General features: G+C 32.1%; 1 protein-coding gene across 2 annotated transcripts in view; it reads left to right on the forward strand.

Moving 5' to 3' along the window:
- The first annotated feature begins 20,240 nt into the window (after positions 1 to 20,240).
- LOC136274621 (transient receptor potential cation channel subfamily M member-like 2) overlaps positions 20,241 to 24,844 on the forward strand; it is a 34,529-nt gene continuing 29,925 nt past the window's right edge. For both annotated transcript variants that reach the window (XR_010713074.1, XR_010713076.1), the window contains exons 1-3: positions 20,241 to 20,377; positions 21,368 to 21,686; positions 22,084 to 22,244. The gene's annotated coding sequence lies outside the window, so the exon portion shown is untranslated. The remainder of the gene's footprint in view (positions 20,378 to 21,367; positions 21,687 to 22,083; positions 22,245 to 24,844) is intronic.

Here is a 24,844-nt window from a genome sequence, read left to right on the forward strand (position 1 = left end):
CATATAGATGTAAATGCCCACGTTGTTTGGGAAAGTCTCAAAGTATCTTTCATACCAACCTTATATTTCTGAAAGATACTTTTTATTGTGATACAATTTGTTGTTTCAAGTTCATGTATATATTACCCAGTTTTTCTTTGTGTTTATTTTATGTTCTTTTTATGTTGATATATACAAATTATTGCCATACATGTGATTTTCTAATCATCAATACCCAGACCAAGTGGCGGCCTACCATACGCATTATGACTTGCTCACTTAATGTTTTAGACAATGGGTAACTCAATAGAACAATATCGAGCCGCCATAGGGTCTTTCTATATGAGATACCACAACATCTTTAAGAAATCTTACTTTACCATTTTCAAACTTGCTTATTTACTATATGCAGTCCAATCATTGTTATTCAAAACTAAACAATTATTCAAATTTCTTTCAAATTGGTCTATTACTTTCAATTTTTGTGCACAAATTTTTATATTTTGTGTTCTCTTGTTATCTGGAGATATTGAAACTAATCCAGGTCCCTCTGCTGAAAACTCTCTTGATATTATGCATATCAATATAAGAAGCATAAGAAATAAGATAGACTCCTTATTGTATTTAGTTCAAGATTTTGATGTATTATGTTTTACTGAGACCCATTTGGATGTAAATATTAGCAATGACAGTCTAAATATAGAGGGATATAAAACTAGCTTTAGGAAGGATCGCAACTCCTATGGGGGAGGTGTAATGATATATATTTCTGACTCTATAGTTGCATCTCGGAGGTATGATTTAGAACCCAACGGTACAGAAATCTTATGGATTGAAATACCACATGCTATTGAGAATCTTCTTTTATGCTGTGCATACCGCCCACCAAATTCTAGTAGTACTTTTTGGCAAAAATTTTCATGGTCGATTGAAAGAGCTAATGATATCTCTTCTAACATCATAGTTCTAGGTGATCTGAATGTCAATTTTCTCAACCTTATTTCCACACATGAGATCCACACAATTTTGAACTCGAACAACTTAACAAATACAATACATACACCTACAAGGATCACTGAGCATACATGCACTTTAATAGATCCTATTCTTGTAAGCAAAAACATCAAAATCCACGATTCAGGTACTATTAGTCATACACTCAGTGACCACAAAGCAACTTACATTTACATACAACAAAATTCAAATGAAAATATTTCATACAAAAGAAAAATTTGGGACTACAAAAATGCAAACCTTATACTACTTAACAATCTTATTAAAGAATGTGACTGGAGCAATATCATTAATAATACAGATGACATAAATACTGCTGCAAACAATTTTACACATCAATATATGTCTATCATACACAAATGTTTACCAGAAAAAACTGTTACTATTAGGCCAAATGATAAACCCTGGATGGATTCACTTTTACGCAAAACTATACGTATCAGAAATAGGTTGAGAAAAAAAGCTCAGAAATCCTGCAAAGATTCAGATTGGTATTTGTTTCGGAAATTTAGAAATAAGGTCAACAACATGAAAAAATATGCCATTTCAAATTATTATGATAATATTGATTCCTATTTGAGTGATGCAAGTAAAAACAATCAAAAGCTCTATTGGAAGTTGATGAAAGATGTTTTTCACACTAAATCTACAACTGAAATACCACCTATGCATTACACAGACAATAATGGCACTGATAAGTTTGCATTCTCAGATAACGATAAGATTGAACTTTTAAATACATACTTTAGTTCAATTTCTAATTTAGATAATAACAATAAGGACTTACCTATTTTGCAACACAAGTGTACAGACAATTTTTCAAACCTTGTCATTCAAGAACACGAAGTTTTTGACATTTTGCCAGTAATACCTGTTAATAAAGCAGTAGGCCCAGACAGTATAAGTCACAAAATGCTCAAATCCTGCAAAGAAACTATTTCAAAACCTTTGTGTCTTCTATTCAACAAATCACTAACATCTAAGACTTTTCCTGACTGCTGGAAATTGGCACATGTAATTCCTTTATTTAAGAAAGATGATCCATCTATCACATCAAACTACAGACCTGTGTCATTGCTGAGTTGTATTAGTAAAATTTTTGAGAGAATCTTGTTTAAACATCTATATAATTTTTTACACGCTAACAACTTATTTTATAAATACCAGGCTGGTCTTTTGCCTGGACATTCAACTGTTTACCAACTTTTAGAAACATATCATTCTATTGTGAAAAGTATTGACGATGGTAATTACTGCTGTATGATCTTTTGTGATCTTTCAAAAGCTTTCGATAGGGTCTGGCATAAGGGTCTAATTCATAAACTTAAATCGTATGGAGTCTCTGGGCCAATTCTTGAATGGTTTATTAGCTATTTAAGTAATAGAACACAGAAGGTTATGTATAAAAACAAACTCTCTTCCAGCCAATTCATAAATGCAGGTGTTCCCCAGGGCTCTGTTCTTGGCCCATTATTGTCTTTACTCTATGTAAATGATGTGGCTGAAAACATGAGATCAATATGTAGACTTTATGCTGATGATAGTTCATTACAACAGTGTTCAAACAATATTTCTGTCATAGAAGATAATCTTAATTATGATCTTCATGTACTGAAGGAATGGTCAAAGCAATGGCTTCTAGAATTTAATCCACAAAAAGCAAAAGTTGTATTCTTTAGTTTTAAAAATGTTGAAAAATTTCCTAATTTGTTGTTTGATGATTGTACCTTGGAATATGTTTCACAACACAAGCATCTAGGAGTATTGTTATCTTCAAATTTAAGTTGGTCTAATCACATAGACATCATTGTTAAAAAAGCTTACAAAAAACTTGGTCTACTTAAAAAACTTAAATTTACTGTATCTAGAGATATTTTAGCACAAATGTATGTATCATTTATAAGACCACAACTAGAGTATGCTGTTGAAGTTTGGTCTGGATGTACCCAATTTGATATGGATAAGCTTGAAAAGGTTCAACTTTATGCAGCAAGAATAGTTTCAGGTCTTTCAGTCATAGCCTCAAGAAATTCTCTATATTTGGAAACAGGATGGGAACCATTAATAACGAGACGAGACCGCCTTAAATTATCTACTATGTTCAAAATTCATAACAATCTTGTTCCTTCTTATCTAAAAGACATAACTCCTGGAATTAGAAATGTCACTTCCAACTATAATACTAGAAACTCCTCAAACTATTCTTTGCCTAGATGTAGATTAGAAGCTTTTAATAAGTCATTTTTTCCTGACACTATTCGTAAGTGGAATAGTCTGAATAATAATACCAAGGAAGCTACTTCGTTAAATATTTTTAAGAAATCACTACAGAGCAATTATACAAAACCTCCTAAGTATTTTTCTTTTGGTAAAAGATTCTTGAATATCATTCATACAAAATTAAGGCATAATTGTGTTCTCAATTGTGATCTTTATCGGTGTAACATAATAGCCAACCCAATGTGTTCATGTGGAAGTTTAGAAGATGCACATCACTTGTTCTTCGTTTGTAAAAAATATTCATCATTAAGACAATCATTTATGTATAATATTTTATCACTGAACTTTTTGAATATAATTGATGTACATTTGTTACTTTGGGGTGACAACACTTTATCTTATGATGAAAACATAAAAATATTTAAAGAAGTTCATACATTTATACAAAAGTGTGGTAGATTTATCTAAGTTTTTAAATTATTTGCATAACTTTCTTATCCAACCTAATTCTAATTCTAGATTTAAAACTAATGATTTATTTGTATTTCATTACATGTTTTATAACTGTTATCAATGTTAACTGGCATTGTATGGCACTGTAATATATTATGTACAAGGAGAGGACATTCTAAGTTTTTGGAACTTGTGTCCAATCCTTTTGGCATTAGTCAATAAAATATGTTCAACACAACACAGTACCAACTTCATATCCGTGTAGGGATGTTTTTGTCATGCTTCAATGGAAAAGATATCAGATATTTTATTGCATAAGCCCATAACATTACGCTAAGGATATAAGCAAAGTTTGCTCTGTTCATCATCACAATACACTGCAGTTATAAATAATTGTAACGAATTCTTTATAATAATTTGCAAAAATTTCGAATGATGGTTTTTATTTATCAAAACGGAAAGCAGAGATCTTCCGATAATACATAAAAATGTCATTTAGGCCTATGTTTCTTACCTCTGTCACTCACTTTTTACTCGAGTCTCTTTCCCGCTGACGTCACATATTGCGTAAATTTTGGGTACTGAGAACCGTCAGGATGGTGTTTGATTTTACATAGAGCAATATACCAAAAATCAATAGATCAGATCAGATTTTGTAATTTAGATATGATTAGAATAATTATCATTAATAATTTAAAGCGGTACAGGTTGATGTGCCTCTTTTTTTGTAAGCCCTTGCAAACATTTTATCCGTTTCCGAAATCCCGTTCGAGTTATCTCCCGCGATAACTCATATGCAGACAAACTGAATTTTCTCTAGCTGCAAAGTTATGTACATCGGCACTGGCTGATCAGTGATGCAAGCCAGCAGAAACTTTACATCAACGTCATCAAGATGTGTCCGATCTATCGTACGATTATATACTCAGCGATTGAAAAGTTCGTGATCCTGGATAGGAGAGGAGCGGATCGTCAACATGCAGGTACCCTAGAACTACGATGTTTCAAGTGTGTGCATATTGTATGTTTACATGTTATATGTTATACATGTTATATGTTAACTAACGTTTCCAGATACGTGTTTAAACACTAAAACATCTACTGTTATTATTAAACTTAGATGCAGGTCTTTACATGTAACTATACAATACGGGGAAATTCGGGTTGACAGAGGCCGGGTCTGTCAATTTTCTCCGAAGAGCTTCGGATAAATTTCTATCTATTGTGTATTTCTTATACAAGAATGAATGAACACAGTGTAACCGTAATGATTACAAAATAAATCTGCAGATATATATTTTAAACATACGGCTGCAAGCATGCAATCAGATTTCAAGCGCGGATCCAGAAAAAAAAATTCGGACGGGGGGGGGGGGTGATTGATTGAGTAACAAGGTTGGGAGGGGGAGTAAGCCATATTTTTATGAATTTTATATTTTAAATTTAAAGAGTTTTTTAGGGGGCTGGATCCCCTTGACCCCTCCTAGATCCGGTCTACATGTATAATTTTTGTGCATATTGTCACGGTGAATCCATTTATAGGAGTATATATGCAGTGTGAAAATGTTCATAACATTTTATTTTTTTTTCCTACATGGTTGTTTTAAGATCCAAAGCAATGTTACACAGACAGAAGAATAGGGAATAGGTGAATGCTGCTCCAGTATATGTTGTATATATGATGGCTATAGCAATACCATACATGTATATCACTTGGGAAATCATGCACAACAAACTGTCCATATGATGATACCATGTAAGTATTTATTTGGTGAAATATGCCTTGCGTTTTAAATATTTTTAAAGTTTGTAATTACATGTATATAAAATCAGACATGGATTAACATATATTTGATAAAAGAGGTCGGACATACCTCTTGATCTCATTTGCTTTTGATCAATAAAACATACTGTAAGTTATTTCAATACAGAGATACATTATGATGGGTTTTTATTTGTTAATTTTATCTGAGTGTATAAATCTTGTGCTTTTACGCTGTAATACATGTACTCAATACATGTACATTTGTTTGCATGTTTCATTATGAATTATATTTTGTCTTGCATATACACAAGGTTGACAAAGATATTTAAATATGAAGAGACATGCTACAGAAGAAGGAAGATAAAGGCACATGATACAGACACCAGAATGATTACACAAACATCAGTCCAATAACATTGGTACACACTGAAACTTGAGACCACAAAGGCCTGGATTCTTTTGAAATATACTGTCATCTGTGCAATATCACTTGGAATCATGGAAAACTTGTATCACAGTGTTAACAATTTTCAGTGAATTTTCAATGTCTAGCATAGAAATAATTAATTTTATGTTTGAATATATAGCTGGAAATTTTCCTATATGTAATTCACTTATTGCGTTCAACAGGTTTGGTACACGCAAACTCATAAATTGTATCTCAAAAACATAAGACTTAAAGTATGTATCCTAAATAATGACCAATGCAATCAGCACAGTATTACACATGTAATAAAATCTTAATGTTTACTGACCTTCTAAGAAGAGATATATAACTCTCAGTTGGTGTGAATGACTATTGTAAAGGCAAAGTTTTACATGTTTACATAAACAAAGACTTTAAAAGTTTTGAAAACATTTATATTTTGATAAAATGTAAACTCTTTTCTAATTTTTATTTATACATGTATTAATTCCAACACATGTAGAAATTGTTTAGTTGTCTTAATGTCAAATTTGTTAACAAAAAAGACACTAGTATGTCATTATTACCTAATCAAAGGGATTTTGTTGTTCTATTACAAATTAAATATTTTCGTCTATTCTGAACTGCCGGTCAATAGACTGCGATCTATTAGACCGCCGGTCAATAGACTGCGATCTATTGGACCGCCGGTCAATAGTCTGTGATCTATTGGACCGGTAACGTATATCAGAACGCGTGTATATTATAATCTTACATCCTTTCTCAGGGAATGTATATTCCTTTACATAAACGCTGTTTTTAGTACTTGGTGAAACCAAATTCAATGTTATCAAAATGGAGTGTCAAATAATCAACAGTTTTAAAGCCTCATATAAGGTAAAAGACTATTTAAAATCTAATGGGTTGAAGACTCCTCCTTCTTTGTGTAACTAGTATTAAACTGAGATGTTGTAATGCATGCAACAAGTTTGGTGCATGTAAAAGATGAAAAAAAATCTTAGTATATTGCATAATGGCATGAAAACCATCTGCAATATGCAAATTGTAAACCCAGAAAACTAAAAAAGGATTAGGTAATAAAACAATTATTTAATGCTTGAACAGTCAATAGACCAGAATTTTTTCCCTTGGTGCAGGGAACAGCTCAGTATGATCTATTGCCCTCGGCCGTTGGCCTCGGGCAATAGATCATACTGAGCTGTTCCCTGCACCTCGGGAAAAATATTCTGGTCTATTGACTGCTCAAGCATTAAATAATTGTATAATATAGGAATGAAAGAATGTTTTTAAAGTGTTATAAATTGATTTGTCATAATTAAATTTTATATGAAAAACATGCAATTTTCATGTGAATTTTGCATGAATTCTATATGAATATGACACAAATATCTAATCGCATGAAAAACATACGAAAAATTATTCGCATGAAAATTGTACATTTTTCATGCGAATATCATGCGAACATCTTCGCATGATATTTGCATGAGAAACTTTTCATCTGATTTTCGCATGATTAGCGCATGATTTTCACGCGAAAAGGAAATCGCATGAAAATTATGCGAGCCACTTTTCCCTGTGTACAAATCCAGTTAGACTTGTCTACTGATAAACCGCTTATACATCTTATTATGTATTTAAAAAAATAACCGTGTTTTGTAATTTGTAAAATAACAAAAAATGGAGGACCCATGAAACCTGCTTGAGTTAAAACGCATAATAACACAACATAATTAGCACGTGCAGATAATCACACCGATCGAAATGATCACCTATATTTTGACTGTTTTGTCCGGTGTAATGATGCATAGAGTGCATAGTCTCCATGTTGATTCTATTTAGCAGGAAGTAGATTAGTTAAGGCTGTTTGATCCGATTTTATATCAAATTTTATGCACGCTTTTAAACGATGGTTATGCTAAGTATATGTATAATAAAAGACATTGCAGTAGTTTTCCCAGTCAATTAAGCCAAATTTCAATAACGAAAAATACGTACAAAATTTGCTAACAAAACAAACGACACAAAAGGGTACCGCGTTATTTCGCCTTATGTTAAATTTCACCCCTGACGATGAGACGGGTATGGTTGTATTACGACTTAGTCATCGCTTTGAATAAAGGTCGAAATGATCAGACAAATTACAAATAAACATGTGTACGTTTTGTTCGCTAATATTTCTGAAGTTTGCTTTCTTTACAATCGATGCTACCATGCGAGTTGAATGACCCCAATCTTTCGGGGGACGAAACCAAACGGTTTCTTTTTCTAAATATTCCCGTGATGCATTTTGGTTTGTTTTTTCGTTTGCCCAAAAAGAAATTATTTTTATTTACTTTTAATATTTCTAACTTTGAAAAGAGACTGATTCTGCTGGTGTAAACAATAAAAAATAAATCGGACCAAGCAGCTTTAATATCTAAATCATGTTAATCCCAATCGATGATAGCCATTGTATTTTTCATGATAAATCATGAGAGAGAAAGAGAAAGAGAGAGAGAGTTTATTTTTTCGGAAGGGGAGATTAGTCCGGTTCTTGACACTTTTAACTTTTCACAGTGTGCATTATCCAGTTCAGTAATTCATATGCAATATTGTATAGAATTGTCTTCATACATGTACATATAAAGCAATGATACAGTTCATAAATAATTTGATGCATTATACAAATGCCGATAACGGTTAACGTAAACACACACATGCATGATTTTAAAATAATGTCTCGGGTTTAAGATTAGAAAAATATCATACATTTATTTAAATTATATTTGAAAAATGAAATATACAAGAGAGCAATTGAGTTTTAATTCATATCACCGTGTCAAATGATGTTACGAATTTAAAACTTTTCCTTTTCATGTTTGAAATTCTTAGAACTGATAAATCAAAATTTTCAAATTCTGTTATCTTTACTTGACAACCTGGGGAAAAAGTATTAAGGGGTGTTAAAACAGCACATAGCATTATTTTTTAGCGGTACCCAGCATTCAGATTTTTGGACGTGTGTATATAAACAAGTACACGTGTGTCTGTCACCTCATGGTTCCTAATATCGCTACCCTGCACTGCACATTGTCAAGAAGGACTGTGTACAGTAGCTATTATATATTCATTGACCGAGTGAAAAAATGTCAACATCCTCTCCTTTGAAAACTTCAATCAACCAGTTGTTAAACATGTGTTTTCAGGTTCTTTGATCATTTGATCTGGTGTAAAATAAAACATTGATTGTGGTGTTTTAGGAATATTCTACGTACGAATTAATTTTTTGAGTGAGTTACTCCCCTTTTCTTCTACTCTCTTGTCATTAGAGATTTTTGCACTGAGCTGTGCAGTACACAATATCGGTAGAGTCACCGTACTATCATTTTGTACAAGCGTACACTTTCCATGCAAAAAACTTTAAGCCCTGCGGTGTAAATACTTGTATTTTTTTATTATTTATATAATATAAACCATATGTTCAGTGTTTATTGATATAATGATGTTGTAATGTAAACAAAGAATAGTTCACTCATTGGCGCCAAAATCATCCGTGCATGAAATTATAGGTATCATGTTTATTAAGTAAATTTACTAAGATATTATGAATTATTTTACATGTATACTTATTAATATCATTATTCATTGTGTCCAACATTCTTACAAAAATATCAGTTCAATTTTTTTACATTGTTTACATTGAAAGAATTCAGTCAGTCTATATTTTCAATCATTGTATTTATAGAGTCAGTATTGTCAAATTTCAGTATTTTCAGTATTTTAAATTTATTTTATTATTTTTTCAGCTTTTTACTAAAAGCGTACTACATGCTGTAGAAACACATACCATGAATAAAACTGGACATCTACAAACTCAAAGGCGTTATTTGGTCTAATATAAATTGATGGTAAAAGATTAAATTGACCGCTCTAATCTAAGTTAATCTAAATGATTATACATTGCAAGTTATGAAAATTAATTCGGATTGCATGTTAACGTATTGCAAAATCAATTTCCAGGTAAACTATTGGTAACTTTTAATTCAAATAAATAAACTCTCTCTATCTCTCTCTCTCTCTCTCTCTCTCTCTCTCTCTCTCTCTCTCTCTCTCTCCTATCCGACAAACTGTACCAATGTAGGCAGAAAGTTAACACGACTTTACCATGTCACCATGCACCTTGTTATAGTTGATCTTTTTTTTTAGCGCGGTAGATCTCACTACCGGTTAACCTACGACGTATCCCGCAACAAATTTTAAATACAAATGATTTTTGGGAGTTGATTTTAATCAACTCTCCTATGCAGTCACTCAGACAAACCGAAAGTGAAACAGTGTTTGGACCTCAGCACAAATCATCGCTGCTGACAAGACTTGACAAGAAAATGATTGATGAATTCGATGTAATGTATGCTAAAGCATTGTTTTTCAAGGAAACTTATTTATAAATACCTTGAAAATAGTCAGATTTTAAATGGTACGAACAATTTAAATATGTTTTGTAGTCGAATGTATTCCTACGCCAGATTTCAATATTAATAGCCTCGTTGAACTCGACCTTTGGCTGTCTCCGTAAATGCTTGTCGGAGATTTACGGTGTCAGCCGAGCGTTTGGTTGAACGAGACTAGAGATCAAAATTGCTTGGATCCATACAATTTTAGAGAAATATTTTGTATTACTGATACATAGTTTGATTGAATTAATTTTACTAAAAATATTATTTACCATGATTCCTTTGGGGGTTTATTGACATTCTTGTCGAAAAAGTCCAAAAATTCATATTATAAAAATGTGCGTAATTCAAATACAAATTAGAAACTACATGCGCTTGTCATTCAAAATAACATATCATTGATTTTAAGATAAACAAACATCGACAAAATCAACTCCCGTCAGTTCTTCCGTACTTTGATTTAAACATGTGATTAGCTGCATATGGCAAAACATATTGAATTAAGACATTAAGATGTTTTACGTCTACAAATTAAACATAAAAAACATGGCATTCCAAGTCATTAGCAAACATCCAACTCCAATCCCATTCCCTTCCCATTTTTACAACACAATTTTATGTGTAACAAAAAAGCCCAATATTTTACTTTTTTTTTTAATTATGACAATTTTTTCTAATCACAATTTCTGGCTATCATTAAACAAATAAACTATAAAAGACCCAGTTAATATTTCAAAATTAATATCAGTCTGTTGAACTTTACATTGAATCTAGGTAGCTTAATTAATTAATAGTGAAAAATGACATAAAATATAAATAGATCAGTTAAAATATTTCATTCAGTAGGAGCAAGAACAATGGGGTCAATACTTATCAGTACTTGTCAGTACTTCTCTAAGTTTTTCAGTACCGTCAGTAAAAAGTGTCAGTAGTTCTCTAAGTTTATCAGTGCTGTGTAGTTTGTCAGTACTTCTCTAAGTTTCTCAGTACCGTCAGTAAAAACGTCAGTACTTTTCTAAGTTTATCAGTAATGTCAGTACATTGTCAGTAAATGTCTGAGTTTATCAGTTAAAAAAAATGGGAATGTCAGAACTTTTGTGACCTAGTAGTGCAGATATTTATTATGATTAACAAAAGAGGATATATTCAATGATGAGTAATGTAGATATGTATTTAAGAGAGAAAAAAATAATGTATGCAACTTTTAAAACTCTAGGGAACCGAAGAACAGATACTGATTATGTTGTCCTTTACCTCAAACTTTTATCTTTGGTTTTACTGGTTTTCTTTACATCTTTTCATATAATAGAATACATAATACAGACTGATATAGTGGGATAAACAAAGACAACAAATAATCATTGACATTAAAATTCAGATCTCTATTTTGTCAAATAGGTTTACTGACTGATAATCTGAAAAAAAATCTTAAGTAATGTACATGTAGGTTAACGAGATATGTATTCAAATATATCTGAAATAACATAATTGTGAAGAACTCTTGAAAGAACTAAAATCAAATTTACGTAGTGTACGTGCCTCCAAACAAATTGAACCCTTTCAGAGGAACACTTTTAACTGTATAGGCGTCTTCGACTTGTTTAGGGGCTGTAAGATAACGACTGTGAAAGAAAAATATGGTAGCTAATGCCTTTTAGGGATAATGTTAATCTTTAACAAGGAAATTATGTTATGAATTAGATAAATGCACACTGCTGAACAACAAAGTTTCATTTAAAACATAATACATTTAATTTTACGGGCTGTAATCAACCGTTAACTTAATCATGTTGCGTACTTTTGTTGCCTATTAAAAATTAGGTCTAGTAACCTGTATCGCTTATGTACTTGTAGCTATTGATTGTTTATATGCTTTATAAGATGCTGAGGTAAAACATGTGTTTTTGTTTTTATTGAGAAGCAAATAACATACAGCCATCTCTTTCTAAAACGTCTTTGCGTGTCTTGTTTTGGTTTTTGTGGGGTTTTTTTTTAGCTTACATGAGCTGAATGTTCATTTGAGCTTTTCTGATCGGTTTTTTGTCCGGCGTTCTTATGTCTGTCTGTCGCTCTGTATGTCCGTTTGTCTGTCTGTAAACATTTTTCTCAAGGACCGATTTCAACCAAAGTTTTAAAAAAGCATCATTAGGTGGAATGGATTCGGGGTTGTAAAAATGAAAATCCAAACCATTTCTTAAAAGGAGATAATTGAGAATTTTTCAAAGATTAGTGGTGCTTATCAAAAATGTTATCAAAAACCAATTGGCCAGATAAGATGAACCTTTTGTAAAAGTATCCTTACGTAGCGTAGATTCAAATTTCTTCAAATCATGTTCCCCCAGGGTTGGATAGCGGCTCAATGGAGGAGTGGTTGATTTTTGCATATGAATATAAAGAGTTTATCTTTAAAATCGTCTTCTCTAAAACTCGACGTTAACTTGTGTGAGCGCATCATCAGAGAAGGTAGGTAAAGTTTGTTCAAATCATGATCCCTGGGAATAGGGTAGGCTAGAAATGGAAAAGAGGTTGGGTTGAGTTTTACAAAGGAATATAGAGAGACAAATCCTTTGATATCATCTTCTCAAAAACCGGCCTGCAAGATAAACTGAAACTTGTGTGGGAGCATCCTCAGATAATTTTTCTTTAAAAATCGTGATTGGGGTCGAAAGGAATATATCGAATAACTCTTTGAAAATCTGTTTTACGAAAACCGGTCAGTCTAATAAGCTTGAATTGTGTTTTAGCATCCTGTGGTAGTGAAAATTCAAGTTTGTCCATATCATGATTCCCAGCGGAAGGAATTGTGGCAATATTTTTATCCAAGGAATATATACAAAAAATAAAAAGTATTTACTTAAAAAGAGCTTTTGTTTAGAAAAGTTGAAACTTGTGTGAAAGTACCCTCTGAGAATGCTGATTCAAATGTGTTAAAATCATAACCTTAAGTGGTAATGTTAAGGCCATATCTGTAGGTCCAAGTTGAAAAAGTAAAACAAGAATTATTTTTTTTAAATTAAATGTCATTATATGTGGTTATACTTAAACCAAGCTTTTTGATATATTGATGATTTTTAATAATTGTTTATACTTCTTCCCCTGTTGGCCCCAAGATGGAATTAAAGCTTAATAAAGGTTTTTATCCCATATGTTAATATTTGGTTAAGATATTCTTCAGAACCACAATGCTCAATATGTAGTAAGACAATAAAATCATCATGTTAGAAAAGATACTGTTACTATTAAATTCACTTACACCCTTCACATGAGTGAAGCTGTGTTTTTGGACACAAACGTGCTCAAAGGCCAAATATTTAACTAGATATGAGTCTTAGACCTCGACACTTTAATAAAACCGACCAAAACGTTTTAGGTACCTACATTATAGCAAATCGCGCCCGAATGCTACCTTCAGAGGATACTGTAGACGTATTTTTTTCCACGGGGTCATAATTCCGCGGAATCACAATATCAATTTAATCCGCGGGTAAAAATTTACGCGGATTCTTTGAATGAAAAAAAAAACATTTGAATAATTATTATTAAATTTAGTTCTGAGCGATTTTCATTACCTAGAATTTGTCCAACTTTGGACTTAAATTGTAAGAACTGTTCACAGAGAACAGTAATTATCGGTTGTGCACTGGTCGGTAGTCATTAGTTAGCCGTCAAGATGTTCCGACGCTGGCTAAAATCGTCTCGTGATCTTTATTAACTGTCAATTTAGGGGTTCACATGTCGTTTAAATTATTAGTTGATCAGTTTTATCAATTATAAATCAGAGCACAAAGGGATCTAAAAATTGCAGGAAAAACACGGGTCTTAGCGTGTAGTTAATTGGGTCATTGAAAGACAGAACCGCTTGGGGCTATTTGTCGTCTGACACGTGCCGTTATCTCAAGCTGGTAAAAGTTTAAATTTCATGCAAGTAAATTTACAGAAAATTCAAATCTTTAGGAGATTAAATTATTTATTATGTGAATTCTCAATACAAATTTGTTTGACAGCTTGCATAGATAAAAATGATATACATTGGGTACACGTATAGATGCAAGTTTAATATAACGAAGTAACTTCCGATTATCCTTATTCATGTAATGCAATTTCAAAATTTCATTCCAAAATGCACTTTAAGTACACTGGGAAAAAATTCCGCGGAAAATTTGTGCCCGCGATCATAGCGTAAATTAATACCACGCGGACAAAAGTACGTCTACAGTATATCAAGGGTGAAATCATCCGGTACAAGAAAAGCACTTCTGGCCCACAAAAGGCAACACAATCAATCTTACAGTTTAAGAAATGTCTCATATCCAGGGGATACTCGGAGTCTGAAATTGACAACATTATAGAACTTTTTTGGCGTCATTACAATTAAAACATATGCAAAACAAGTTATACAAATTTAATCTTCTTTTGTCTAATCAATGCAGCTTCAACCAGAATTATATTATTTGACCTTAATCTTAGGCATAGGTATGGAACACAGGAATACCAAACATATCAAAAATACTCTTCCGGCCAAGACCATGACAATAGACCGTGGCTATTTATATTCACTGCCTATAAATGAGGAAGTTTCATACCGTGCAGAGATGTAACAAACAATATCACCTCAAAGCCAAAAACACTTTCTCCTTCTTGAGCGCGCTGATGTAACGTATCGAACCGCCTGTGTATGGCAGTTCTATAAAAAGGCTTCTTTTTTCATGACACAAAACAAAACGAGCAAATAATCTACTAACTTGCACATTAGAGATGATTATTACAAAATATATTGTGTTACTGATTGTCTTTAATTTTTTTAAAACCATATAGCTTTGGACTCACTAAACCTTTTACAAACATTTTATATAACCTAATAATACAAGAAACATCACTTGTTAGTCCTCTACCGGTTTCACCGGAGGGGACTATAGCTTTCCTCTGCGTCCGTCAGTCCGTCTGTCCGTCCGTCCGTCCGTCCGTCCGTCTGTCTGTCCGTCCGTCCGTCCGTCTGTCTGTCCCACTTCAGTTTTCCACTGTTTTTTTTTTCTTTATGCGTTGGACGAATGATATGAAACTTGCTGAGCAGCTTCAAAATATCAAACTACAGATCAAGTTTACACTTTTGTAGCGTCTGGTTGACATATTTTCAAGAAAATTAATTTTTTATATTCCAATTTTTTAATGTTCGGGTTCGTTATCGGGCTCGCTGTGTATCAAATAAACGAAGAAAGTGTGTTGTCAGTAATAATATCGTGCATTACTTGGACCATTCCTTTTATTAGTCCCCTACCGGCTTCACCGGAGGGGACTATAGCTTTCCTCTGCGTCCGTCAGTCCGTCTGTCCGTCCGTCCGTCTGTCTGTCCGTCCAATTTTTTGTATTCCAATTTTTTAATGTTCGGGTTCGTTATCGGGTTCGGTGTGTAACTGAACAAGCATTCTGAGAGTATTGCATAAGCAATACACGTCCCCTACCGGTTTGTATTATTCTATGAAAGCTTCCAAGCACACAACTATTTCAGAGCTATTGTAAACGAGATGTCATGCTTTAATCAGAGATAAAAGAACAGAGGAAATTAAAACTATATAGTTGATATAGAAATTAAATAGGAAATAGGTAAAATAATACTCTTTATTTCATCTCCTGTATTTCGCCAAGTCTATTCTGTATTCGCTGGTAAAAATTTGTGAAAACAATGCACTGTTATGCACACTATCATTTCTTACCGTCGTCTGTACCCCGAATCAAACCAAACAGTTAAACAGCCCAACCCGGCAACGAACCCGATTGTAATAATAATACAAAAAAACCATGCCGATTAAATTTACAACAATGCTTGACACTATTTTATAGAATTTATTTGTTTGTTAGAAATGATAAAAGGAATGGTACAGGAAAAGGAATGGTACAAGTTACGCACGATATTATTACTGACTACATACTGTTTTACCAGCGAATACAGAATAGACTTGGCGATTACAGGAGATGAAATAAAGAGTATTATTTTACCTATTTCCTATTTAATTTCTATATCAACTATATAGTTTTAATTTCCTTTGTTCTTTTATCTCTGATTAAAGCATGACATCTCGTTTACAATAGCTCTGAAATAGTTGTGTGCTTGGAAGCTTTCATAGAATAATACAAACCGGTAGGGGACGTGTATTGCTTGTGCAATACTCTCAGAATGCTTGTTTTTAATAGTGATTGCTACTAAAAATTACCAAAAAAACCAAATCTTTTGTCTGCATTGAAATTTATGTCTTGGAGAATTCCGAACATTTTAAAATTGTTGTTATATAGATTAATATCATGAAACTGCATCTGGGCGAATTTAAGAATCTATACTACTATATTAGAATAATAAACTCGAATTTTTGGGCTTTAATACCGATTTATAGGAAGAGTACTGTCTTTTGTTTTATATATTCTAAACATCATTGGTACTTAAAGATTACCAATTTGTTTTTATCTTTTCTCAATCAAGCTTCGCTAATTAATAATCATCAGAATTTTTTGGTTTTACAATTTTGCGCATGCGCATTACCTTCACGCTTAATCACGGGAGGCTCTTTATTTTATGTTTCCACAATATCACATCTCAGAGACGATAAAACAAATGCGTGTAAATTTTCATTGGATTTTTTTCTGTTCATCAAAAAAATACGGGAGATAACTCCCGAGAGTTTCGAATGTCAACATGGTGTGTAACAAACATTGTTGAAGAATGTTGAATTCTGCAATTATAGAATTAAACTTTTCAAAGAATGGTATTTACAGCTTCAAAATGGTTTGTTATGAACAATTTGACTGTTAATTTCAATGCAACTTTATTAATTTTCTTCAAAATCGTTCTGGAGCGATTCTGCAATTTTCTGCTACATTACGGGTATATTGGTAGGCAGACACAGATTACATTATTCCAACTCAGCATAGTGTAGTGAAATTAATAGCATTATTGTAGGCTTAAAGCTAGATAATGCAAATGTCAACAATATACGGTGTGTCGATGTATCTATTTCGTAAATGTCCGATATCATATGCTATGTCAAACCGTACACGCACGGGTCAAAATCTAGTGTATTTAAAGAAGAGCGGGGCGATATAGTTTAGTACGATGCCATTAAAAATACTGGTCGCTTCTCTCGAGGGCATCTGCATTATCATTAAACGCTATAATATTTGTAAAAAAAAAAAAACTTTGTATGTTTGGACATATAACATTTTTTTTTGCGAATATGGACAGTTCATTTGTAAAAAGCAAAGAACCATGTAGGTATATAAAATCCAACGTATTTCAAAGACCAATGATTCATTCGTACAACATTCACTTCTTGCATCTCGCGACGTTGAAAATTGAAAATGTTAAAAACAATCATTTTTAAAGAGTGCAAGGGTTTCGGAAAAATTAAAAAGATAAAAGAACACAAAAATACTTATATAAACAAACAAATAATATTTAATTACATGCATGACCATTTAACCATAATTTAATACTTAGCTACATGTACCGGTATCGTTATATAACCTGATTTTCTAGATTTGATATTGATAAATTATATCTTTAAACTCTACTAGAGTGTTCATAAATAATATAATAAAAAAGGTTCATCAAAAGATTCTCGAGCTCACTGCAAATAAAAATTTTCTTTATCAAAATAATAACTGTTTTAGAGTGAGCTATTAACGGAAATCATTACACGGAACTTTTAAGATATAAACGACAGTTTTGACTATTTAATTGCTCGTCATCAAATATAAAACGTGTGCAGTGTGCTTGTTGAATGAGAAAAACTATGACTTTGATAGTAATGTTCTAAAAACATTTCTATATGAAATCAGATTATGATGCCTTTATAAGTCCCCTACCAATGTTCACAGGAGGGGACTATAGCTTTCCTCTGCGTCCGTCAGTCTGTCTGTCTGTCCGTCCGTCGGTCTGTTTGTCCCACTTCAGTTTTCCACACTTTTTTTCTTTATGCGTTTGAGGAATAATATAAAATTTGCTGAACAGCTTCAAAATGTCAAACTACAGATCAAGTTTACACTTTTGTAACGTCTGGTTGACATATTTTCGAGAAAATATTTTTTTAAATTCCAATTTTTTAATGTTCAGGTTTGATATTCTGCATAACAATGCATTGTTTTTACAATTTCCACAAACCGGCAGGGGACGTTTATTGCTTATGCAATACTCTCAGAATGCTTGTTAATTGATAGAATCTCAGTTGTGATCATATTAAATTAAATCATGCGGAAAAACAGGTTAAAACGTAGCGAGGTCACTTCAGTGTGATAACTTTTAATAATGGCACCCTATTCTGGAGTTTAAATGCATTCTAAAATTGTAAACGTTATTGACTGTGGTTTAAATTTTATCACTGAGACCACAGCACTTTTTAAAAACCAAAGTATTCCCTTAAACTAATTTCAAAACCTGAACATATAATTAGATCTTGCCCTTGTGAAGCCGCGGGTTTAGACTGGCTTTTGGTAAACACACGTCAAACTTGTACAAAAGACACTTAGAAACATTCTTATACATTATCTGATATATATTTGCATGCTAAAAAACAAGATTGCTAAATAAAATGGAATGCTATTACAATTATTTATAATTAAGGTCCCGATAATTATGATTCTTTATATGACCTCATATCATCTAATGCACCATAACCAATATGTTGGTTATATATATATATATATATATATATATATATATATATATATATATATATATATATATATATATATATATATATATATATATATATATATATATATATATATAAACCAGTGTTAGATCGAATTGATTTCAGCAGCTGCATAAAATGTTTATGATCGCTGAAATTCATTAATGTTATATTTCCAGATTTCTTCATGTTCTTACATTTGTTCATAACATGCTGTTTTGTGTAATGTCATAGTAAAATTGTCCTAAACATTTATGTCGGATTAACTCTATAATACACTGTAACAGTATTGCAATGACGTTCATTACTAGCACGGCTAGACAAATTCTTTGTATAACAGCATATCATTTGTTAGGACGCTCGTATTTTTAAAAGTTTGTTGATTATAGCAATGTCAATACGACGATAGGCGTTTAAATTGGGAGATGTTGCTATGGATATAATATAAAACCTTCTTAAGTTTAACGTATTGAATAAAAAGAAAACGGGTTTATGGGTGTGTGTGTGTGCAAGGTTACAATCGGGGTACGGGGCGTGTCTTATTCTTCTCATTTCTAAAAGACGGGTATTTGTTTACACAAATTACGTAATTGTTCACCAACACATTTCAGTTTAAAAACAGACAGGGGAAAATCAAGCACAGCTTTTGCTTTAGTCCGATGATTCTCTTGCAGGCACAAAATTCCGATAAAGTTACACGCCAAATTGTACGCTAAAGCACCAAAGTGCTACGGTTAGCGCTTAAGTTGCCCGATGAATCTAAACGGATTCGAGAAAATGACCTTAAAAACTTTATCACCTTGACCATGTTCTTATCAGCAACTCTACCAAATCATATTTTGTTTTACCTTATAATAGTATCTACTTTGTCTCAGAACGAGTACATCCTTTTCCAAAACAATGTATTTAGGTGAAATGCTAAATAAAATATATATTATTGGATGTCATGTACAAGCCTATGTGAGAGAGAGAGAGAGAGAGAGAGAGAGAGAGAGAGAGAGAGAGAGAGAGAGAGAGAGAGAGAGAGAATAGAGAGAGAGAATAGAGAGAGAGAGAGAGATATTTAAAATTGAGAAAAAATATGTTAGTTCACCCGACATTGACATATCTTTTTGAGTGTCTTGTCATACAAATAAGAACTTGGCTTTAAATTTTATTTTCTTAAAACGTTTAAAATTATTGAAGCAGAAAGACATTTTGTTTTTTAATGAATTAACATTGTCTTAAGCCTGACTTGTGCATTAAAAATAGCCACAGGTAAAACATAATATACGCATTAAAAACTAATGACAATCTAGCAGTAGCTGCAAACAAGTCAAGACAAAAATATTTAGACTACGCAGTTTGACTGTGGTCTTCTTTAACGGTGGTTTAAATCATGGCATCCACCTCAGCAGAACAAAGTCAGGTAATGCAATGTCATTTTTTTTTTCATTTTTAGCTAAACATTGCCATCATTTAAAACTGACCAACTTTCTTGTAGTGTTTTAAAATAAATACTTATTTTTTTTTAACCAAAAGCTGACTAATGCAAATTTATATAATGGTTTAAAACATTGCTTATCATATCCAATTCTTTTACAAGAATAAAGTCATATTGTTTATATTTTGAATTCCGTTCACTTCTCTTATAGCAAATGTTTACTTTTTTCAATATCTGAATGTTGTATTTTTTATTTTTTTTTTTCATTTTTATTATTCAAAAACAATCTATACAGGACACTAGAAAGTAACGATTATAGTAAAAATAAGTATTACAGTAATTCAAAGAACGTATAATGTGAGGCTTGCAGGATAATATTATGGAGAAAGCCAAACCCTTAATGAAAAATGTGGGTAAAACAAATTTAAATCCCGGTTTTCGATGGAATGTGTCATGGCTTGTTTCTTGATTGAATGCAGCAATGTAAAGGTTTACTATAAAACTGTCGAGGGATTTAAACGTTCATAAATCGATGCATCTGTTATGAAAAAAAACCCGGTTTTTTGGAAAGTTATTTTCATAATTATATGTTAAAATGATTTGAGTGTACTGTTCGGGTTTTACAAGTAGAATGAAGGGGTACATTGGAATTAACAAAGAACTAAAAAATACTGAGGATAATAGAGCAAAAATCATACCATGTTTTTTTAACATCAGTAACTTTCATTTGGAAAGGTTTTTTTTTTTTCGTTTTGGAATACACGTATGATTGTCATGTTATTTATCAATGCAGTTTACATACTGAACCCATATAGTAAATGTCATTGTTATCATTAAGGGTGTAGCATTATATAACGAGTCTTCTGGTCTTTGTAGAATTTTTTGTCATTTGTATCTTTGTTTTTTTGAATTGATCAGATGTCTATTAAGATTTTTTTAAAGCAGTATTTTTCATTTCTGTCATTTGTATGAAAGGTTCGAAGAGTATGGGAAGAAATATGGAAAGATCTTAAACCTAAGAAAGAAAAGGAAACAAATAATGATAATAGGAATGTGAGCCTGATAATTGAAGAGTATTCCGATGACGAGCAACACGAAAGTGAACCAAAACAAAATGACAAGTCAAAGGCAACAGGTGGCAACACGCATAATAAGCAAGTTAAAGAAAAAGACGTCTATTCCTCCCCCACTATGGTATTTTCAGTTATTGGGGACTCTGGTAATTTCGTCCCCAGACCATGGCCAAAAACCGTGTTCCAGACAGCTCTGATAGAAGCAGCGAAGAGCGGAGGAGGTATGGTTATATAGCTTGTAAATGTAGAGGTCATTTCTTATCGATACATATAGGTATTGTTTGGCATGTTATCAAAATAATTACTCCTTTAAAATATCATGGTTACTCTGATTTCCCAGTTTATATCTGTTAATAAAACAAATGAATTTACCTCGGAGAGGATTTATATAGGCAATGCCTGCTATCCCATCCGTTTATGTGATATATTGCATAATAAAGTATTGTTTAAAGAAACATAGGTTTACATAAAAGAGCGATATGAGAAATAAGTAATCAAGTAATCAATTCTCAGTTTTGAAGTGTATTTTACATTGTATGCTAACTATTGCTAACTTCGGGATGACTGTTCTAATCTTGATGCATTTAGATTTTCAATTGTGTTGTTTTGTTTATATAGAAACTTGGATTTTGTATCGTGGGAGGGAACAAGGGGTATCAAAGGTCGTCAGAGATGCTTACAAAAGATACGAAGATATGGAGTTCAAAACAAAGGCTTCTCAAACAAAAATAAGTCATGAAGACAGACATGTAAAACTCATTCGTATTGCTGGAGAAAAGGTAACGGATGATTATGAATTAAAGCTATTTTCATTTTATTATATTTAATAGTTGCAAAATTTTTATACATTTTGTCTTAAAAAGTTGCACTTTCTGGGTTTAGAAAGCAAGTTCAATGATTATTTGGGCGATAAAACATTTCCTTTTTTAAATCTGCTTCCAACTCTTATCGTATAGTACAACTGATTATCTATTTAAACCACATGTAAAAGCAGAAAAAAAAACCATAGTCATGTCATTTTTTTTGCTTTTATTTCACGTGATATTATTAAAAAATGCGTATTATCTAAAAAAAAAAAATGAATTTAGGGGTAACCCAGTAACCTTTTTGAATATATATTGCGTTAAAATAAACTTCATATTGTATTATTTTTACTATTACCATACTTTTTAACACTTATTCTTTTATTTTTTTTTTATCTTTAAATTATTTCAAACTGCTCATTAAATGTGCAGCAGAGTTAAGCGAAGTAAGCGTTAATTGATAACTAATACTTTAAAATAAGAAAACTTGGCAAATATGTATTTTAGCTCAATGGAAAGTGTTAATACATTGACGCAAATGAATTTTAGTCCACACACCTATTTCAGAAAATAAAAAATATATATTGCAAAATGTATGGGTTAATTCTGTTTCAAATTTGAGTAATTTACGAAATTATTAATAAAGAAAGAATAGCGGCCAATCAGTTTAACTTCGGGCATGATATTTCAATTATGGAAAACCAGGTTAGAGACAGAGGAGCAGTCTGGTTCTTAGTTAGAAGCAGCCATGTTGAACGCATGATAAACGGGTCAAACTGACAAAGATGAATACGGTTGTTGTGCAACAGTTTACATGCGAAGGGAATATTTGAAATATGCATAATATATATGTGGCGATTTCGTGAAGTAAATTGAGGGTAAATATTACAATGCGTTGACATCTTCACTTGTGACGGTGGTCTTAGCTTGTTTTGACTATTGTTTAATTTTTATCTAACTTGAGGGAAACTACCGCTTGTATTTTGGAATTTTCACATATTTTTACAAAGCAAAAATAGATTTCGGTAAATTAGACAGCTGATTGTTTAACTGCGCAAATGGGCAAAATATGATGCACTTACGACATATAAAATACTATTCATTTTATCGGTAATTCGGTACGATCTATACGTAATGGTTAATTAATGCAACGCGCTTTGTTAAAATGCTAAGCATTTTCTAAACTTTCATTATAAACGGAGATTGCTAACGCTGCTAGAAATATATAGGTATATATATGATGAAAAATAAATCGTGCTATTTCTTTTTTTAGTGCATGTCTCTTCTGTTTTATTTTTTTACATTTTTTTCTATTTACTAACCATATTTGAGTGTCAAGCTTCGGATTATAAGCAAGATACAGAGCTTTGCTCACAATTCTCTGTTGCACACATAGCTGAGGTCTAGCATTTGTTCGTTACATTTTAAATGCTGAATAGAAAATACCAAGTTTCAAAATCTTCAGTTGAATGTAAGGAACTCTTGTGAGCCAAAAATCGACTCAAACCTAGCAGAATTGTGTATCTTGCTTATAATTCTACGATTGACAGTGAAATCTTAGTTAACCGTAAGAAATGTCTCCTCAATAAACGTTTAAATACTTGTATAGAAAAATGAAAAGGAGATACGCGGTGATTTTAATAAAAGATAAAGGATGATATGCTGTAACTACTTTCTGACCCCCTCCTTTTACGATGAATTATATGAAATCTACACCAAATTGGATGGTTTTTCAGACACAAGTAAATAAAAACGACTTCTTTAAAACAGTTTTCATAGTTTTGATACATTACTGCACTGGTTTTCTCTTATCTAACTTTCCTAGACAAACGGCAAAATTTGTATATTCAGCTTTTATGTGCAGACAATCTATCCTGTATAAAAATAACAATGCGTAAACTTATTTTTTGTATATTCATGTTTATAAAGTGACATATAGGTCCGATGGGCCGGGTGTTTATTCATTAAGGTATTATATCATATACATGTATCTTTATTTGTTTATAAAACACATGTCACTATAATAAATCATTTACTTACTTACTGTTACGGGAATAAATGTATTGTCGCTGTTCTTAAGAAAATATTACAGCGGAAAATCATCTTGTTTGTGGCCATTTGTTGTTTTTCTTATAAAGAGGAAGATAATGGGTGAGCCTAAATAATAAAAGAGTGATATCAGAAATCTTGACAAGCAAAAAGAAAAGATTTTAAGTACTGCTATGTCTTACTTTGCAAAAATGGTTAGGGGGCAAGCCCGCCCCCTCCCCAGTTCTTAAACCTATGCATTGATAATGGTAGCTCTTTCACATATCACATGACAACATTTTTCATTCGAGTGTATTCATCGCTCAAGTGAATTAAGCTATAAAACGTCACAAAAATTCACGCCACGTAAACAACAATCGTTTATAATGCGGAAGACCAATAAAATTTTTGAATGTTTTTCATTTGAGCACATTGTACAGTTTTTTCTTTCACAGATATGATTTTTTTTCAAATAAAATACAATAGTAAGTAGTTGAAGAAGGAAATGTACATAAATGCTCTTATATATTTTGATCGCTTTATAAAGT

This window comes from Magallana gigas, chromosome 1 (genome assembly GCF_963853765.1).
Source record: "Magallana gigas chromosome 1, xbMagGiga1.1, whole genome shotgun sequence".
In the NCBI taxonomy this organism is placed as follows: Eukaryota; Metazoa; Mollusca; class Bivalvia; order Ostreida; family Ostreidae; genus Magallana; species Magallana gigas.